Source organism: Meles meles, chromosome 18, assembly GCF_922984935.1.
Source record: "Meles meles chromosome 18, mMelMel3.1 paternal haplotype, whole genome shotgun sequence".
Lineage (NCBI taxonomy): Eukaryota > Metazoa > Chordata > Mammalia > Carnivora > Mustelidae > Meles > Meles meles.
Window position 1 is genome coordinate 34,200,342 of NC_060083.1, and position 22,733 is coordinate 34,223,074.

Below are 22,733 nucleotides of genomic sequence, written 5' to 3' on the forward strand. Positions count from 1 at the left end.
TTCTTCTAAAAATTTTTGGGATACAATTTATTCTAATAGATTGAAATATACCCTAAATCTAGCACAGGGCTTTGTTCTAGTCTCTAGCCTGAGAAAATTCTTTCCACATTCTTTTTCTTTCTTTTTCCAACAAAATTATCTTATCAATTCCTTTTTTAGAAATTTTTTAAAATTTTCATCTTTACAGTCATATTCCATACCTTTATCGTGTTTACTCTTACTTTTGTATACATATAAGTTTTTCTTTCTTTAAAATTTTAGGAGGTAGTTTCTTCTAAGAGACCAAAATACTCCCAAAATCAAGTGGGTGGCTCTGTTCTATTCACCAGTCTAATAATAATAATATTAATAGAGAGAGAGAGAATTTTTTTAATTTCTTTTTACCCCCTTGCTTTTCCCCCTGATTTGGGGTCTCTTCTGATTTGGTTAGTGTACATTTTTCTGGATCTTTGCCACCCTTTTAGTATTTTTATTCTCTCATTCATATATTCTTATCTGGATAAAACAACAAGGTGGAAAAACTCACCACAAAAAAAAGAACAAGAGGCAGTACCGAAGACTAGGGACCTAATCAATATGAACATGGGTAATGTGTCATATCTAGACTTCAGAATGACAATTCTCAAAGTGCTAGCTGGGCTTGAAAAAGGCATGGAAGATATTAGAAAAACCCTGTCTGGAGAAATAAAAGCCCTTTCTGGAGAAATAAAAGAACTAAAATCTAACCAAGCTGAAATCAAAAAAGCTATTAATGAGGTGCAATAAAAAATGGAGGCTCTTATTGCTAGGATAAATGAGGCAGAAGAAAGAATTAGTGATATAGAAGATCAAATGACAGAGAATAAAGAAGCTGAGCAAAAGAGAGACAACTACTGGACCATGAGGGGAGAATTTGAGAGATAAGTGATACCATACGATGAAACAATATTATAATAACTGGGATTCTAGAAGAAGAAAAAAGGGGGGGGCAGAAGGTATATTAGAGCAAATTATAATAGAATTTCCCTAACATGGCAAAGGGAACAAGCATCAAAATCCAGGAGGGCCAGAGAACCCCCCTCAAAAATCAATAAAAACAGGTCCACACCCCAGCATCTAATAATAATACTTACTAGTCTTAGTGACAAAGAGAAAATCCTGAAAGCAGTTCGGGACAATAAGTCTGTAACATACAATGGTAAAAATATTAGATCGGCAGCAGACTTATCCACAGAGACTTGGCAGGCCAGAAGGAACTGGCATGATATATTCAGAGCACTAAAAGAGAAAAACATGCAGCCAAGAATACTATATCCAGCTAGGCTATCATTAGAAATAGGAGACATAAAAAGCTTCCAGGACAAACAAAAACTAAAAGAATTTGTAAACACCAAACCAGTCTTATAGGAAATATTAAAAGGGGTCCTAAAAGTAGTAGACCAGAAAGGAAGAGAGACAATATACAGTAATAGGCACCTTACAGGCAATACAATGGCACTATATTCATATCTTCAATAGTTACCCTGAATGTAAATGGGTTATTACCCTAATCAAAGACACAGAGTATCAGAATGGATAAAATAAATAAAACCCATCAATATGCTGTCTACAAGAAACTCATTTTAGACCTGAAAACACCTCCAGATTGAAAGTGAGGGGGTTGAAAATAATTTATCATGCTAATGGACATCAAAAGAAAGCTGGGGTGGCAATTCTTATATCAGATAAGTTAGATTTTAAGCCAAAGACTATAATAAGAGATGAGGAATTGGGTATATCATATATCATATTGAGTATATCATACTCAAAGGGTCTGTCCAATAAGAAGATCTAACAATTTTAACAATTTTAAATATCTATGCCCCTAACATGGGAGCAGCCAATTATATAAGCCAATTAATCACAAAATCAAAGAAACACATTGACAATAATACAATAATAGTAGAGGACTTCAACACCCCCCTCACTGAAATAGGTCATCCAAGCAAAAGATCAACAAGGAAATAAAGGCCTTAAATGACACACTGGACCAGATGGACACCACAGATGTATTCAGAACATTCCATCCCAAAGCAACAGAATACACATTCTTCTCTAGTGCACATGGAACATTCTCCAGATTAGATCACATCCTGGGTCACAAATCAGGTTTCAACTGGTACCAAAAGATTGGGATCATTCCCTGCATATTTTCAGACCACAGTGCTCTGAAGCTAGAACTCAATCACAAGAGGAAAGTTGGAAAGAACTCAAATACATGGAGGCTAAAGAGCATCCTACTAAAGAATGAATGGGTCAACCAGGAAATTAAAAAAGAGTTGAAAAAATTCATAGAAACAAATGATAATGAAAACACAACTGTTCAAAATCTGTGGGACACAGCAAAGGCAGTCCTGAGAGAAAAGTATATAGTGATACAAGACTTTCTCAAGAAATAAGAAAGGTTTCAAGTATACATCCTAACCCTACATCTAAAGGAGCTGGAGAAAGAACAGCAAAGAAAGTCTAAACCCAGCTGGAGAAGAGAAATCATAAAGATCAGAGCAGAAATCAATGAAATAGAAACCAAAAGAACAGGAGAACAAATCAATGAAAGTAGGAGTTGGTTCTTTGAAAGAATTAATAAGATTGATAAACCCCTGGCCAGACTTATCAAAAAGAAAGGAGAAAGGACCCAATAAAATAATGAATGAAACAGGAGAGATCACAACCAACACCAAAGAAATACAAGAACATCTTATGAGCAACTATATGCCAACAAATTTGACAATCTAGAAGAAATGGATGCATTCCTAGAGACATATAAACTAACAAAACTGAACCAGGAAGAAACAGAAAAGCTGAATTGACCCATAACCAGTAAGGAGATTGAAGCAGTCATCAAAAATCTCCCAACAAACAAGAGACCCAGGCCAGACAGCTTCCCAGGGGAATGCTACCAAACATTTAAAAGAAGAATCAATACCTGTTCTACTGAAACTGTTCCAAAAAATAGAAATGGAAGGAAAACTTCCAAACTCATTTTATGAGGTCAGCATTACCTTGACCCCAAAACAGACAAAGACCCCATCGAAAAAGAGAATTACAGACCAATATCCTTGATGAACACAGATGTGAAAATTCTCACCAAAACACTAGCTAATAGGATCCAACAGTATATTAAAAGGACTATTCACCACATAGAAGTGGGATTTATCCCAGGGCTGCAAGGTTGTTTTAACATCCACAAATCAATCAATGTGATACAAGACATTAATAAAAGAAAGAACAAGAACCATATGATACTCTCAATAGATGCTGAAAAAGCATTTGACAAAGTACAGCATCCTTTCTTGATCAAAACTCTTCAAAGTGTAGGGATAGAGGGTATAATATCATCAAATATCATCAATATCATCAAAGCCATCTATGAAAAACCCACCGCAAATATCATCCTCAATGGAGAAAAACTGAGAGCGTTTACACTAAGGTCAGGAACACAACAGGGATGTCCATTATCACCACTGCTATTCAACATAGTACTAAAAGTTCCAGCCTCAGCAATCAGACAACAAAAAGAAATCAAAGGCATCCAAATCAGCAAAGAAGAAGTCAAACTATCACTCTTTGCAGAAGATATGATACTTTGTGTGGAAAACCCAAAAGACTCCACTCTGAATCTGCTAAAACTTGTACGGGAATTCAGTAAAGTGTCAGGATATAAAATAAATGCACAGAAATCAGTTGCACTTCTATACACCAACAACAAAAGAGAAGAAAGAGAAATTAAGAAGTCAGTCCCATTTACAAATGCACCCCAAACCATAAGATACCTAGGAATAAATCTAACCAAAGAGGCAAAGAATCTGTACTCAAAAAACTATATAGTACTCATGAAAGAAACTGAGGAAGACACAAAGAAGTGGAACAACATTCCATGCTCATGGATTGGAAGAACAAATATTGTGAAAATGTCTATGCTACCTAAAGCAATCTACACATTTAATGCAATCCTTATCAAAACACCATCAATTTTTTCCAAAGAAATGGAACAAATAATCCTAAAATTTATATGGAACCAGAAAAGACCTCAAATAGCCAGAGGAATGTTGAAAAAGAAAGCCAAAGATGGTAGCATCCCAATTCCAGACTTCAAGCTCTATTACAAAGCTGTCGTCATCAAGACAGTATGGTAAAGCACAAAAACAGACACATAGATCAGTGGAACAGAATAGAGAGCCCAGAAATAGACCCTCAACTCTATGGTCAACTAATCTTTGACAAAGCAGGAAAGAATGTCCAACAGAAAAAAGACAGTCTCTTCAACAAAAGGTGTTGGGAAAATTGGACAGCCACATGCATAAAAATGAAACTGTACCATTTCCTTACACCACACATGAAAACAGACTCAAAATGGATGAAGGCCGCAATGTGAAAAAGGAATCCATCAAAATCCTTGAGGAGAACATAGGCAGCAACCTCTTCAACCTCAGCCACAGCAACTTCTTCCTAGAAACATCGCCAAAGGCATGGGAAGCAAGGGCAAAAATGAACTACTGGGACTTCATCAAGATCAAAAGCTTTACAGCAAAGGAAACAGTCAACAAAACCAAAAGACAGCTGACAGAATGGGAGAAGATATTTGCAAACAACATATCAGATAAAGGGCTAGTATCCAAAATCTATAAAGAACTTATCCAACTCAACACCCAAAGAACAAATAATCCAATCAAGAAATGGAAGAAGACATGAACAGACATTTCTACAAAGAAGACATCCAGATAGCCAACAGATGCATGAAAAAGTGCTCCACATTACTTGGCATCAGGGAAATACAAATCAAAACCACAATGAGATACCACCTCACACCAGTCAGAATGGCTAAAATTAAAAGTCAGGAAATGACAGATGCTGGTGAGGATGGGGTGAAAGGGGACCCCTCCTACACTACTGGTGGGAATGCAAGCTGGTGTAGCCACTCTGGAAAACAGTATGAGGTTCCTCGAAAAGCTGAAAATAGAGCTACCCTATGACCCAGCAATCGCACTACTGGGTATTTACCCTAACGATACAAGTGTAGTGATCTGAAGGGGCACATGCATCCCAATGTTCATAGCAACCCAATGTCCATAATAGCCAAGCTATATAAAGAACCTAGATGTCCATCAATAGGTGAATGGATAAAGAAGATGTGGTATATATATATATACAATGGAATACTATGCAGCCATCGAAAGAAATGAAATCTTACCATTTGCAACAGCGTGGATGGAACTAGAGGGTATTATACTGAGCAAAGTAAGTCAATCAGAGAAAGACAATTATCATATGATCTCCCTGATATCAGGAAGTTGAGAGGCAAAGTGGGGGTGATTTAGGGAGTAAGGAAGGAAAAAATGAAACAAGATGGGATCAGGAGGGAAACAAATCATAAGAGACTTTTAATCTCATAAAACAAACTGAGGTTTGCTGGGGGGAGGGGGGTATGGAGAGGTTGGTTGGGTTATGGACATTGAGGAGGGTATGTGATATGGTGAGTGCTGTGAAATGTGTAAGCCTGATGATTCACAGACCTGTATCCCTGGGGCAAATAATACATTATATGTTAAAAAAAAAAAAAAAAAAAAAAAAGAAGAAGAAGAAGTTGAATCCTAATTAAATGGATAAAGAGAAACTTTAGGCCCAGGTAACTTCACCAAAAACCAATTTTAGCCAAAGTCTTTCAGTGAATTAAAAAAAAAAAAGGAATAATTGTAAACTCAATATTTGAAGCCATTTTCATCTTGATATGAGGTTAAATGCACAAGGTGTTATAAAAAAAGAAAGCTTATGGGCCAGTGTCTTACTCATGAACACAGATGCAAAGATCCAAAACAGTGTATTAGAAGCCAAATCCGGAAATTACATAAAAAGAACAACCAGGTTGTGTTTATTCCCAGTGTGCATGGTTAGTTCATTCAAAAGTCAACCAGTGTGATTCCCGAAATTGACAGAATAAAGAAAGATAAAACAATACAATCACTTTCATGGATGGAAAAAAACTGTCACAAAATTTAACAATATTTTAGTAGTTTTTAAAATATTTAGAATTTTTTTTTAACTCTTAGCAAACTTCCTTCATCAGATAATGGCAAGCATGCAAGAGAGAGAGGGAGATGGAGGAGTCCAGGGAAGACAGAAAGAAGGAAGGGAGGAAGCCAGGAAGGAAGAGAAGACAGGAGAAAGAGAGGCAGGGAGGAAGCCACACAGGAGGAAAGGATATAAAAATTATTCATAAGGCTAGTTGTGTAACAGTTTGGAACCTTGAGGCAAGAGGGACTCATCCAAGACAACAATCAGTTTTACTGGCCTTTCTCTCTTTGGTTCATATCCCTTCAGAGAACTCAGGACACTGATGAAAGATTAAGTGACTTATTCATCTTTATACCTACAAATGTCTTGCCTGCGCTTTGCACATAGTAGGTTCATCATAAGCTTTTGTTAAAGACAGTAATTCAGAGGACCATAACCCCTAAAGCAGCACTAATAGGCATTATTATTCTTTCCCACCTTGTAGTCACTGGAGTGGAATGTTTTTTGCAAACACCGAGATATTGAGAGTTAAATCTCTCATTAGAACCATAATGTATTGACCTTACTCTTCTTTATACCAGTTAAATTAACTTAGTAATAATTGGCTGACTAAGGCAATAATAGGACAGCTCCCCTTTCCTGGGTTTTCTTCCTCCTTTTGGGGGTGTTGTGTTGTTTCTTTCTTTTTCTGCTCCTCCTTCTCTTGTTCCTCTTTCTGATTTGGCTGGGGATTTTTTAACTTTTTTCCCATCATTCTCTTTATCTCCCTAGAAATATCACTTAATTAAAGTTTAGGTGAATACAGGGTTTTCTCCATGATTTCAAATGTTCATACACCTAAGTTCTGTGCCTAGCATGGATAGCAAATTTAAAGAAAACACCAAATTTGAAATTAAAAGAATATAATCCTATCATCCCTATCTCCTTATCTGGAAAAAAACACATCTTTTGCTTCTGATTCAAAATAGTAATCTTCAAGAGTGTTCCCAGCTTCATACAATCACCGCTTCCTTGGGAAAAATGCCTATAACTCTGAAAAGCCACTTTATCCTACTTCCAGTGAAAGCAGTTCTTAAGGAGACTGCACAGAAAGATGGGAACAATGGAGTATTTAAGACTGTGTTTTTACATTATTTACATAATTTATAATTTATCTCTTATAATCTATATGCATATTATATATAATTACATAAATGTAATTTTAATGCATAATTATATTATAGAATTTGCTGATTATTTTACATAATTATCAATCCTGAGCAACACTGAAGGGCCTAATCCACTTAGACCTTAATTCTGCTAAAAGTGAACATCTACTTACCCAGAGACAGAGGTACCAAACTGAAAATTCCTTGTGGAAATTCCCTTTCCCAGTGGGAAGCCAGGAAGATTTCTGTATCATAGGAAGACATCACCACTTCTGGTTCCTCTCCCAGAGGATAGTCAGACAAGAAGGCTTTTTTCCCAGCTTCCGTTATTGAAATGATATCAGACAGATACTAGGTGTTGTCTAGCCCTCCAGCTGCTGTAAGTCCTGAAATCATCCTCTGATTGCACAATACCAGGAAAGAGACTGTAGCCTCCTGACTGTTTAAAGTGACAGCCTGGTGACATTTCTCCCTGCTTTCTTTGAGCTCTGTGCATTCTGGGGTCAGGGTCCTTGAGGAGGAGAAAGAGGATATGCAACAGGTATGGGCCCAAGTCAACCTTAAGAAGGCAAGTTTGTCATAAATGCTTCCTCAGCCTTCTTCCTTCTTTGGAATTTTTCTACAATTTCCAGTGCCCTTTCTCACAAATGGAAACCCGGTGTGGAGTGCAGGTTTTTCAAGGCATAAGTACCTCTTTCCTAATTACAGACTCTTATTTTCTAGGGGAAAAGCATACTAATTAGGCCTAGCTGGTGGTCCCTGTTACTTTTTCATGGATCTGGCCTCACATCAGGGATTTTAGGTTTGAGGAAAGGTGGGCAGAGGGGAGAAGTTTGGTTTTCCATGTAATAAGCACCACGGGAGTTTTGAAGTCACAAGCCTTTGTCCAGCTCCTTTGTAAGAGATCGCACACTTGCTTTGCAGCAAGTGTTTTCAGAGCTTTCCAAAGGGCTGAGAGGTCTTGAAACATGTCTCTACTGCAGGTTACAGAATCATGTTGTCTAGAAACTTGAAATAATACGAACAACAATTGTAGAATCCCCATGCCACTTGGGAAAGGGATGTGGTAAGAAGAAAATGAGATACTATCGATGAAGCACTTGGGGAAGTGACAGGGTTAAGGACCTATAAGAGCAACGTAATTGTTCTTACTGTGTAAATTTCATGTTTATTTTCCTATGCTCTTCTTCATCAATGGGAACAAGGCCTTGCTATTTTGCCAATACTTTCAAGTTTATCAAGACACCTGACTTCCGTTACACTATCATTTTCCTCATTTCCTCTGGCATATTCATTAATTCATTCAACAAACATTTATTGAATACCTGTTACATATCAAGCTAAAGTACTAAGTGGGACATTCAAAGATGGGCAAGCTATGGTTCCCATTCTTAAAGGGCTTACAATCTAGTTGTAGAAATAGATATATGAACAACCAACTCAAACATAAAGCAGAGAGGAAAGTAAACATATCGGTGTCATGAAGCATAAAGGTTAGGAGTCCGTGTAAGGCAGAGCTGCAGAGCTATGGAGAGAGAAGCCAATCCAAACTGGGAGAAAACAGGAAGGGAGTCGGAAAAGGCTTCTGGAGTAGGGGAAGCTTGCACTGTCTTTAGTACCACCTGGTCAGAAAGGGAAAAGGGGAGAGGACATCCCAACAGTCTGAACAGGGTAGACAAAGCCCCAGGGCCATGAGTCACCAAAAAGTGTTAGTACAACCGCAAGTATTGTATGTGCCAGAGCCAGGAAGGCAGGGAGTAAGGGCAGGAGGAGAGGAGGAGTGGGCTGGAAGCGGACCATAAAGGACCTGGCCTGCCTTGTCACACTCCCACCTCTGCCGCCAAACAAAGAGAAGCATCCAGACAGATGCTGAGGAGCCGCTTGAGGCGTGAGAAACACAAGCATGGGCAAGACAGAAAGGCCATTATACAAGCCTCCAGCGGGGACACTAAGCAGCCTAGAGAAGCCCCGGCACACCAGTCCAGTTCTAAAGCTCAGGAACTGGGACTTTTGTTTTTGCCGCAGGACAGGACTGAGAGAGCACACAATGCCCAGTGTTGAAACTCCCTGTTTGGAAGGAAGAACAGTTTGCACATCTGGGAAAGGTTAGGGTCAAACATATAAATGAGGGGAGCAGAGCACATTCCTCTGAGACACTCCGTCTGTGACGTCAATTGCTGCTGGGTTTGGACAGAGGCTGCTCTCTGGTGCCGGAGTCAGGGACCCATTAACTTTGCCCAGCGCCCGAGTGTTTATGTGGAAAATGTGAGGCCAGGAAGTTTCTCTTAATTTTGATTTGGAGGTTGTCAAGTGACTATTCTTTAGTAGCTGGTTTCTGTCTTTCCCACCTCCCCTCGACTCATTTCCTATTTTCTCATCTGTAGCCCAATCCCTCTCTCTCATCCCACTCTTTTTAAAAAAGAATTCTATTTACTTCAATGGCTTCTCTGTGTCGCTTCCTCCCTCTGAATTCTAGACCTTGCCACCACTTCCCGCTCCCCCGATCCATGGCTGTGGGCCCAGCTGGGAAATGAACTCTCAGACCACGTGACCACTTATAACATGGTGTTTTGACTACTGACTTTCTTGTCTTCCAAACCTCAGGGAACAAGGTGCACTCTGCACAGGCACCATCGGGGTCCACCCCCAAAGTCAGAAGGACACAGGAATCTGGGCCAGCACCGTCCCTTACTCCCTCAGGTGTCAGTCAAACCTAAAGATTGTTGGTAAAGGCCCAAATCTGTATGTAAGAAAGTGCTTAAGGTCTGGAATTCCCCCTTCCCTTCTTACCTGCATAGCATACTCAACACTTCCAGGGCCATTATCATCCACTCAAAATAATAACTTGGAGAACTAGGACCTACTTGTAATTACCATTATCCTGTTTAAATCTGGACCAATCCGAGGCACCTCAGTGCTCCATTGCCAACACCAGGGAGAAAAATAATAGCCTCATATAACAAGCAATTACCCACATACAGATGACTCATGAATTATTAAGAATTATTGACAGCACACTCTAAGTTCAAGACTACTTTTATATTTGCTTCATAACTTTACCCCACCACCCACTGATCAACTTCCTCCCTTATAAGTACTGCTGAGAAGCTTGAGGAAAGAAGAGAAGAACCAAGGATGCAATTGGAAAAAACAAACTCATTTTAATACCCTCCTCAACAGTGCATGATCTGAAAGGTAACTAAGCAAGAGAAAAGAGAGAAAGAGAAAATGTATACATAGATAGATACTTGTTACCTAATTTTTAAAATTTTACTTAGTACTGATGTAGCACTAATTGTAACATGTATTGTTACATATTCCAATTAACATTAAATGTTGTGTATTAAATGTAATATTACATTTAATAATGTATACACATCCTTAATAAACATATATTAAAATGTATCAAGCTGCTGAGAGAGAAAGAGAGTATAATCCTCACTTAGAACAAGATATAGGACATTTGTCTCACCTAGAAGTTTCCCTCATGCCCCTCCTTGTCAATATCTACCTCCTAAAGAGAAGCTGACTTCTGTCACCATGGACAAGTTTTGTCTGTCTTGCTTATCCCATACACTGACTTATATAGTATGTATTCTTTTATGTCTGACTTCCCTTTCTCATCATCATGTTTGTGAGATTTCTACTTACACTTAACAAAACGTAGCTTTTTATTTTTCACTGTGCAGTATGAATATGCCATTGTATGAATATGCCTCAATTTATCCATTCTGTGATTCAATTATTTGACTTTGAAAATATTCTTTCCTCTTTAGGACTACCCAGATTACTCTTTCCCTTTGTTCAGGTACGAACTACACAGCAGTCATCTCGGCATCAATGATTTGTAACCTCAGGTATATGTTAAAATTACTCGAATAATTTTTTTGCCTTATTTATGCCTTTTACTATACCATGATGCTTATGAGGATTATGAATACCACACAGAGAAGACATATCACCCTAGAATTTCTAAGATTGAAGTATTCCTTTATTTTGATTGAGACCAGAGGATTTAAAATGGAATTGATTTTATGTAGCACAGTGCAGATAAAATAATGATGACCATAATGCTGTTGGTAGACATGCGTTGAAGCCTCCTGTATGCCGGCCACTGTGCTAAGCACCATACGGACGCATTACCCAGCTAGCTCACTATTAGAATCCCAATCCCTAACATGAGGGCTGGTGCATAATTAGGTGCTCAAAATACACTGAGTCAGTAAGTTTAATTGGGTCCCCACAACAACCTTTTGAAGTACGTATCATTATCTCTATGTTAAAGAAGAGGGAAAATAGAATTCAGACACTTTAGAATTTTCCCAGTCATCTAGCATAAATTTAGGGAAAACAGGAATCAAATCCATGTTTTAAATACCCTACTGATCTATCCTCAGATAAGATAAAGACACGGCTTTTCTAGAGAGATAGGGGAGGAGGATAGTTGTTGATCCCACATAGGAGGAGTATGGGTGCCTTTGAGAGTGAAATCTCAAAGAAATTCAGATACAAGGAAAGAGTGTGATGCTTACTTTCATTAATTATTTACCACGGGCAGAGCATCTGATAATTGGCATCAGAGGCCCTTTAAGTTGGTTTTGTTATCTCTGTAAATAAGAGAAGTGGCCCTTTGGGACATTAAGTACCATAAGCAACTAGAGTCACACACTCTGCTGTGTACCCCCAGTCCTAAAACCAGGTCTAACTTCAGAGTTCATGCTTTTTTTTTTTTTTTTTTTTTAACTGCATCCTGCTGAAAAGTGAAGGTGTAGAAATGGATGGAGACTCAGTAGGCTCTGTTGTTCAGCCTACAAGAACATCATGGAAGGTAGAAGAAAAATAGAAATTGAGATAATTTTTTAAAAAACAACAGCTTATGTTTATTGAGCACTCATGATATAATGAAGAGTCTATGAAGGATTTTTCATGCATGATCTAACTAATCCTCACAGCCAATTCTGAAGAAGGAACTATTTTTATTCACACATTATAGATGAGTCACAGAGACTTAGGTCAAGTAGCTTACACAAAATCATGCTGTTATTAAAGGGCCAAGCCAAAATCAGAAGCCAACCATTTAGCTCCTAATTACATGCTCTTTATCTCCATGCTGCATTGACTCTTAAGGAAGAGATAGGAGAAAAGATGCCATAGGAGCAGAAGCAAAACCAAGAAAAAACACTGGGATATTGTGTGATATACCAGAGCCAAGAGAACACTGCTGGTCCAAGCCTAACTGACAGCATGGATGCTAATTTTGTGTACACATGCTCATGACCTCAAGCTGAGATATGGACCTAGGGACCAAACAGAAAAAGTTCATCTTTCTAGGGAACAGTGTGGTTAAAAATAGAACTGAGACAGTATGTATACATTTTCAAGAAATAATGACCTTCAAAGTTAGAATGAGATGAGGAACCAGCTACCCCGTTCCCTCCAACAAGAGAAGACCATTAATAAACTAAAGAATGTTTCAACCCTAAACCAATATATTGATTGCTGTGAGATCCCAAATTGGCATTGTTTTCTTAGACTACTGCATAGTAGAGATAGAACAGCCTTCTATCTGCTACCTGTGCTCTCAGATTTATTTCCATGAAGGAATATCCACCCTGCCCCAGCCCTACCATTTATTAAGACATGTAGAGCTGTAATGAGAAACCTTGATTAGCTTCCTTCCAAGCATGTCTAGGGTTCATAATCTTGGGGAACACAATATTACCAAATGTCTACCAAAAGCCTGATTGTACATGACAAAATTTGAGCATAATTTTTTTGGAGATGAAAATGCAGTTTTTAAGTAACCTGATTATAAAGATAATACATGAAGGGCACCTGCATGGTTCAGTCTGTTGAGCATCCAAGTCTTGATTTTGGTTCAGATCATAATCTTAGGATCATAGGATGGGCCCTTCGGGCTCTGTGCTCAGCAGGGTATCTGCTTGTCCCTCTCCCTCTCATTCTGCCCACCCCCTAAAATAAGTAAATACATCTTGGAAAAAATATATATATATGCTTAGTTAAAAAAAAATTAGTGAAAAAAATTTCAAGTACAGAAAAGTATAAAGAAGAAATTAAAGGCCACTTAAGAGTCCATCACCCAGAAAGGACAATTGCTAGTATTTTAGTGAATTTCTATCACTGTCTATGAAAACATGCATATATATGCAATCCAAATGCCAAGCAAGGTCTTCTGTCCTTTAAGACTAGAGAAATACTGTCATGAACCACTTTTCTTTGCCTTGAGGGGGAATCCATTATCTTCCCCATGATTTCTATTAAATACTCCAGGGCTTACATTCTCATGATTGCCACATGCTCTGACTTCCCTTGTTCCCTGACTGTTCGTTCTCTGTTGTATCTTACAGCTAATTCCTCTAGCTCTAGTCTGGTGTGGACCTAGATGAAGAAATCAGTCACATTCTTCTCACACAAGTTTTTTGTGCATGAAACAAACTATGATTAATGGGGGTTACATGGCAACAACAGAAATAACTAGTATCTATCCCATCACCCAGTTAATCTCATTCCTTCTTCCTCCTGCTTCTTCTCATCTCTTCAAACCTACCCTCTCCCCCCAAATCCCTGTGCATCTCTGATACACTATGATTTCGCTGTTTCCCTCATGACTTTGTATCTTATTAATCCAACTCCCTAGACCCCACCTTCTTCTCCTAGCAGCTTATAAAGGTATTTTGCTAAACAAATACAATATTCTTTCTTGTAAAAGGAAATCCATCTATTGGTAGAATTTTTTTAACCTCCCTTTAAACCATGCCAGTAAATATAGATGGACATGATTAATCTCTAAGAAAGGAATCACACATAGCTCTTTGCATATATACTTGGCCTTTTATTCCCCAGAGCACCTTCAAGCCCAGAATGCCATGGAACACACTTCAGAAAATATCGGGTAAATTCTATTAGAAGATATAAAAATACAGAAGGAACCAAACAGCTTTGTAACAATGGCATGCTATACTTATAACCAATCCCTTACACATAGAGGAGGGCTGATCACCTCAGTAATGTGGATGAGTGAAAAGGGCACTGAGCAATATGAAAGGCACTATAGCCCCCCCAAAAGTGGGATACTTAGAAAGGAAATATAACCATTTAAAGCAATGAAAACTGAAATCTTCAAAGCCACATTTCTATAAAGATGATTTAGGTAAAACATTCTTTTATTACTAGTTATAACCTACTTATTTTTAAAAGTCTCTAAGTATCACTTCCTTTATGAAATCATCGTAGAATTCTCCCCTTTAGAAATATTAGAGGGCACCATTCCTCACTGCCACACACTCATGTCTCTGTTGCTCACATGGCAGGCATGACCCTGAATGCACTGCTGTATCATTCTCTGTGATAGTTAATTTTATGTGTCAACTTGGCCAGACCACAGCGCCTAGACATTTGGTTAAACATTATTCTACATGTTTCTGTGAAGGTATTTTTTGGAGGAGATTAACATTTAAATCAATAGACTTTGAGTAAAGCATATTATGCTCCATAATGTGGGTGGGCCTCATCTAATCAGTTGAAAGCCTTAACAGAACAAAGACTGACTTCCCTAAAGCAAGAGGGGATTCTACCAGTAGACTGCCTTTGGACATGGACTGCAGTTCTTTCCTAGGTCTCCAGCCTTCTTGCCTACTCTGCAAAATTTGGATTGCCAAGCTTTCAAAATCACATCAAACAATTTCTCAAAATCAATCTCTAACCTTCTGTCAGCTCCCTAATATATAATATATGTTATTTCTATATGTGCCTGGTATTGCTTTCATTTCTCTGGAGAACCCTGACTAATATGCCAACTTTGTCCTCTTCCCTAGCTAAATGGAGAGCTCCTTGAAGGGAGGGAGAATAACCATGTACCTCTCTTACCTGGGGTTCTAGCTCTATGTGAGGCAAAGAATAAGTACTTTCTAAGTGACCTGACTAAAACTGAAATTATTAATATTAGGAATTATCTAGTTAAGCAGAAGTATAGAAATTACTTTTACAATAATAGGTAAGATTTTAGTTGCCTAAAAATCTCTACATCTTTTCAGTTTTCCCTAAAATCACAATGAGCTTTTTTAAGGAATTAAAAAACTCAGCACTGTTTTTAGCTTACAAATCAAAAGATAACAAACAAAGAAGCAAAATCTCCAAGTATAAATAAAAGGATGAACTTTCTAACAATCAATGATGACCTGAAGGAAGTATGTTTAGCAACAGATCAAGTAAAAACAAGAACAAGGGACAGAAAATAGAAATATTAAATTACACAATTTTTAATGATTTCAAGGATTGATTCTGTTAATGGCATACAAATGCCAAAAAGTATGCTTATGCAAGTTTACTAAAGGACAGGAGAAGTTACAAGACATTTTGAAAAAAAGCTTAATAATTAGCACATAATAAACATAACCAAATAGTATATATTTGGGGAGTTGTTGAGAGAAAATAACTATTTTGCCTATTTCCAGGGAATGTTACACAAACTAAAATATTTAAGATTAAAAGGAAAATTGTGAGACAGTGGTTAAAAGAATAAATAAATGGAATGATAAGATGATGAGAAAATTTTCTCATAAAAATTAATGGTAGTCACATAGCAAGAATAAAACATATGCCTCAAGTCATTAAAATGCCCACATAAACAGGAGGGAAAGGAAAGACCCACAGTATTTACAATAAAAGCGAAAAAAAGATATTAGTTAAAATATCTGAGAAAATCTCAGCTCTCTATACTCCATATATTTGTAAAAATATATCACTAGTTTGCAGCCAGAACTTTCAAAGTTGATGGGTGGAGCAGTGAAACAGCAGTAAGTAGTTTCATGGGGCTGTTTTACAGGGACAGAGTGTCAGGAAATGGGACTAATACTTTCTGTTTTTCCTCTCTTCCTATGTTTCCTGGCTGACATCTTATCTGTGCGTGGTTTTCTACATCACCATGTAGATGGAACCAGATTGTGAATGTCCTTAAATGCCATAGGAAGGGGTTTAGATTTGATTCTCTAAGTAGGCACTAGGAGATTCATAGATTGTGAAGTGGAAGAATACCATGATCAAATAAATCTGTATGGTTGGTGGATTGAAGCAAAGCAAATATGATGTCAGAGTATATTAATGAGACTCAATAAATGTTCACTCTACACTTAGTTTGTCTAATATATGCAAAGCTCCATGCTGAGGATTAAATGTGAAGAAAATAAACACAATCGCAACCCTCACAGATCTTGTTGTCCAGTGGAAATATTTCTGTAATCCATGGAAGAGTATTACTAAATCAGATGAAAAAACCAAGAATCTGAAAATAGTTGACTTAATCAGAGCATCAGTGATTACTTGGTGCAATCTTATATTTACAGAAAATAAAGATGAGGCAAATGAAAGATCACAGTTCTAAGCCTGAGTTTGGCAGCCAAATATTCTGATATGAACTATAATGTTAGATTTGAGAATCCGTGTTTCAAAACTTTAAGCATGAACTTTTTTTCTTCTTGTAATTTACTTTTTTAAAAATTATGTTCAGTTAGCCACTATATATACATAATTAGTTTGTGATGTAGTGGTCAATGATTCATTAGTTAAGTATGTTAGGTGAAGTAAGTCAAGCAGAGAAAGACAATTATCATAATGCTCTACTCATACGTTGAACGTAAACAATAGCGCAGAGGACCATAGGGGAAGGGAGGGAAATCCAAAGGGGGAGAAATCAGAGATGGAGATGAACCATGAGAGATTATGGACCATGAGAAACAATCTCCGGGTTTCAGAAGGGGGTAACAGGGTGATGGCTATTGAGGAGGGCACGTGCTATGAGAAGCATGTACTTTAAAGAAAGTATCTGTTACAATTATAGTTGCTCAGTTTGTATTTATAATAACAGACCTTCTCATCATTGATGAATAATGTAAGATAGAATAAATAACAGTTTTGAAAAGATACACAGTGATGCTTTTTTCTTACCTTAAACATAGATGTAGGTATAGAAGTAGATGTAGCCATATATAACATTTTATTTGTATGGTGTCATGATGATGTAGGAAACCATGCACAGATAAGATTTCAGCCAAGAAGGTTAGAAGAGGGAAAATAGAAAGAGAGAGCATAGGAACACCGATAATACACAGCACATAAATTGGCAGCAGTAGATACATCTGAATGCCAAGAAAAAGTATACTCTGAGGTCTGAAAGTTCCATGTGAATATCTAAATTATGTCTAAACTTAATAATTTAAACCCATTTAAATGACTTAAATGGGTTTAAACAATCAATCATTGAAAACGAGTCCAAGTACATTCTGTACGTTCTAGGTGACCACTTTGTAACTGAGTTTTCCCACACAATTTTAGGTCCACTTTTGTATTTGTGATGGTAATTGCACTGGGACTAAGTGAAGGCCAAATGACCCCAGAGAGCACTGTTTAAATGAAGGTTTACAGTTGTGCAATCAGAAAAAAATGGTGACAGAATTGAGACATTGCTTGGAAATCAAGGAAGAAAGTAGCATAGACATCCTATGTTACCTATGCTCCCTATGCTGTGTCTGCTAACACTCCATTCAGGTTGTGAGTGAAAGGATGCCATGATGTCCACTGCAAGTCAGTACAAGTAAAAGAGTAAATATATATGAAGAAATGTCATTATTATTTTGGACTATAATGCCTAGAAAATTATTATTAAATATTATTACACTATTAAAACAGAAAAGCAGTGATCAACCAAAGCAACACGAGTCTCTAAATGTCCTCTTAACCATCCAGTTTTGATATATTTGTCCTTTGGTAATAATTTGTTCAAAGACTTTTTTCCATTAGACTGTGAATGCCTGTGAAGCAACACAGTGTCTTATTTTTTTAATAAGTTTATTGAGATATAATTCACATACTACACAATTCAATTAATTTAATTAAATTAAAACTAATTAAATGCACAATTCAATGGCTTGAGTATAATACAATATTAATTTTTTAACTGTGGTTAAATATATATAAATAAAATTTACCATTTTATCCATTTTAAGTGTACAATTCAGTAGCATTAATAATACTTACAAGATTGTGTAACCATCACCACTATGTATTTCTAAAACTTTCATCACCCCAAACAAAAACTCTGTAACCATTAAGCAATAACCTCCCATTTCCCCCTGCTCCCTGCTCCTGATAATCTCTAGCCTACTGTCTCTATGAATTTGCGTAGACTAGTGCCTTAATGATCTTTTTCCTCATTACTTTGAACAGACACTGAACACATAGTAAATGGTTAATAAATATTTGTTGAACAAATCAATAACAGAATAAAGATAGGTTATCCTGATGTCTCTGCCTAAATAGGCTACAATTCTCTAAAAGGCTTCCTCCTTCTTCACCAGCATGCCTCCTCAATACCATCTTCATTTAAAACCCAGTTACACACCCATCTTCTCTAGGCAACTATTCCCGTTCCATGCCCTAATGACAGATCACCCAGAACCACATGATGTAATACTTCAGTTGCACGGAGGTCTTGATCAACAGCCAAGAATATTGAGATGAATGCAAAAGGCTTCCACACCATCAAAAGAACTAGTATTTCCAAGGGCATCTCATCACATAGATGATTAAGCAAGAAGTCCCTGGAAGACTTCTTCCTGGAAGAAGGAAGTCACCTGCAGAAATGTTTAATGTGTTTGCAGTAATCTCTACACCATGAGAGAGAGATTTTCAAGACAGACCCATCCTGAATGCCACGGTTTCCCAACAAATGCCATGGAGGTACCCAACAATCCCTACTTTCTAAAGCACAAAACAGAGAAAAGCAAGATAGGGAGGGAACACATTCAACAGAAAGGAAACACAAGAAGAGACACATTGTTTCTGAAGTAATTTATGGGTGACAAGTAGAGGCAGATGAACACAAAAAGAAGACAGGAGTTGGCATGTTTTTAAACTGTAAAAAAAAAAAAATGCAACAGCTGCAGCTGGCATTTTGCTGACTATTTTGAAGGTGAGCTCTTCTTCCAGGATTCCAGATTTTAGCATCCAAGTAGTAGCTAAAATTACAGAAATACTGTTGACAAACCGATCAGAACTTCTAGCAACTGTACACAGATAGATTGAGAATTTTCTGCATTTTATATAAAGTCACTGAAAGAAGAGGGAAATAGTAACATACAGATCAAAAAATTAAGATGAAGAACAAGATCAGTGGGCTACTGAAAACCTGAACAAGATCAGAGAGAGAAAGAATCTGGAGTAGATCAAGTCAGAGGCATGTTTCTGACCTATAACTGAGTAAGAGTTTCACCAGCTTCTTACCGAGGAAGTACAAATTAATACTGAAACAACACAACACACTCCTTTTATATTATATTATATATATAGTTATCTAATATATATATATATATTATATATTATATATATTATATACATATTTATGCTTAGGTCAACAACTTCGTAAAGTGTACATTGTTATTCCATATCATAGGTTAAATAGAGAAAAATCAACAAAAACAAAAGTTGGTCCTTTGAAAAGATCAATAAAATTGACAAACCTTTAGCTAGATGGACTAAGAAAAAAAAGAAGATTCAAATTACTAAAATCAGAAATAACAGTAGGGACATTACCACTGATCCTATAGAAATAAAAAGGATTTTTAAGAGTGCCATGAACAGCTGTATACCAGCAAATGGGATAACCCAAATAAAAGGAACAAATTCTTAGAAACATAAAACCTACCAAAACTAAATCATGAAGCAATAGAAATATGAATAGTTCTATAATTAGTAAAGAGATTTAATCAGTAATCAAAAATCTCCCAACAAAGAAAAGTCCTGGGCTGATTACTAGTAAATTCTGCCAAACATTTAAAGAACTAATATCAACCCTTCTCAAACTTTTCCAAAGAACTGAAGAGTACAGAACACTTTCTAACTCATCTATGATCCCAGAATTACCCTGATACCAAAGCCAGATAAAGACACTATAGTAGGGGTGCCTGGGTGGCTCAGCTGGTTAAGCATCCAACTTGGTTTCAGCTCAGGTCATGATCTCAGGGTCCTGGATTGAGCCCTGTATTAGGCTGCTGGCTCAGTGGGGAATCTGTTTCCCCATCTCTCCTTCTACCCCTCCCCTTGCTCATGCAAGCATTCTCTCTCTCTCTCTCTCTCAAACAAATAAATAAAACTTAAAAAAAAAAAAAGACACTCCAGTAAAGGAAAATTATAGACCATAATCCTTATGAACATTAATGCAAAATCCTCAACAAAATGTTACCAAATCAAATTCTTAATGCCCCCACTTTTATTTCTGATTTTATTTTATTTCTCTATGACCAAATGGAATTTATTCCTGGAATACAAGAATGGTTCAACATTTAAAAATCAGTCAGTAGGGGGGCGCCTGGGTGGCTCAGTGGTTTAGGCCGCTGCCTTCGGCTCGGGTCATGGTCTCAGGGTCCTGGGATCGAGTCCCGCATGGGGCTCTCTGCTCGGCGGGGAACCTGCTTCCCTCTCACTCTCTCTGCTTGCCTCTCTGCCTACTTGTGATCTCTCTCTGTCAAATAAGTAAATAAAAAATCTTTAAAAAAAAAAAAAAAAAAATCAGTCAGTAGGGGCACCTGGGTGGCTCAATGGGTTAAAGCCTCTGCCTTCAGCTTGGGTCATGATCCCAGAGTCCTGGGATCGAGCCCCACATCGGGCTCTCTGCTCAGCGGGGAGCCTGCTTCCTCCTCTCTCTCTGCCTGCCTCTCTGCCTACTCTCTCTCTGTCAAATAAATAAAATCTTTTAAAAAAATCAATCAATATAAGATACATTAATTAAATGAAGGAGGAAAACCACATGATCATCTCATTGACCCAGAAAAAAACATTTAACACAATTCAACACTCTCATTATAAAAACACTCAAAAGGAGTAGTAATATAAAAAAAAACTACCTTAACATAAATAAAACTATGTATGAAAAACCCACTGCAAACATCATACTAAGTACTAAGTAGCGAAAGCCTGAAAGCTTTTCTTCGAAGTTCAAGAAAAAGGCAAGGATGCCCACTCTCACTACTTTTATTTAACAAACTACTGAATACTACTAGTCAGAGCAATTAGGCAAGAAAAAGAAATAAAAATACATCCAAATCGGAAAGGAAAAAATAAGATAATCTGTTTTCAGATAATATGATACCATGTGTAAAAAGCCCTATAGATTCTACACACACACACACACACACACACACACACACACACACATCTATTGGAACTGATAAATGAGGGGCTCCTGGGTGGCTCAGTTGGTTAAGTGTCTGCCTTCCGCTCAGGTCATGATCTCAGAATCATGGAATCAAGCCCTGTGTCAGGCTCTCTGCTCAGCAGGGAGTCTTCTTTTCCCTATCCATCTGTGCACACACTCTCTCTCACTCTCGTACTCTCTCTCAAATAAGTATCAGGTTAAAAAAAAAAAAAAAAACTTGATAAATGAGTTCAGGAAAGTAGCAGGATACAAAGTCAACAAACAAATCAGTTGCGTTTCCACACACTAACAAACTACCTGAAGTTCCATTTATGATAGTATCAGAAAGAATAAAGGGGCACCTGGGTGGCTTAGTGGGTTAAGCCTCTGCTTTTGGCTCAGGTCATGATCTCGGGGTCCCGGGATCGAGCCCCACATCGGGTTTTCTGCTTGGCAGGGAGCCTGCTTCCCCCTCTCTCTCTGCCTGCCTGCCTATTTGTCATCTCTCTGTCAAATAAATAAATAAAATCTTTTTTAAGAAAAAAAGGGCAAATATTGCATGATTCCACTTATTTGAGGTAGCCAGAGTAATCAGATTCATAGAGACAGAAAATAAGATGGTGTTTTGAAAGGGCATGGGGGAGGAGGAATGGGAAGCTACTGTTTAATGGGTATAGAATTTCAGTTTTATAAGAAATGTTCTCAAGACGGATAGTGGTGATGGTTGCACTTCAAGTGTATTTAATACCACCAAAATGCAAACTTAAAGATGGTAAACTTTACCATCTTTATGTATATGTGTATGTTATGTGTATTTTATATATGTTATGTGTATTTTACCACAATAAAAAGGAAAAAAATGCTAAAGACTGCTAAACTGCATATAAAACCAGTTAATTCCTATGGTATAATAAAACCACAACTCTGTAGTAATAATCCTCTCTATTAGACAAAATCATTTATGTAGTATCAGTTTTCTCCAAGTTTAGTCCTAACTTTACAAAGTCTGGACACTACTTAACTGTAAACAGTAATTCAAATGATAAGCAGAGTCCGTGGACAGACTTATTACACAATTCTCTATGTGTACTTGAAAGTAAGTGGCCATCCTTTATGCCTTATTTCTCATGTTTGGGTTATCTTTCTTAATATGATCAGCAAAAGCAGGCACTGTCTCTGCCCTCAGAGCTACAGCTGGGTGACACAATCATCACATTATCACCCACCTCCATTTCAACTGTTTGAGTACTATGAAGGAGAAGTATGTGATGGCTGTGAGTAATTACAAAGGGATTCACCTAATCCAGAGACTGGGAAGGCATCCATGAGGAAGGAAACATTGAAGAAAA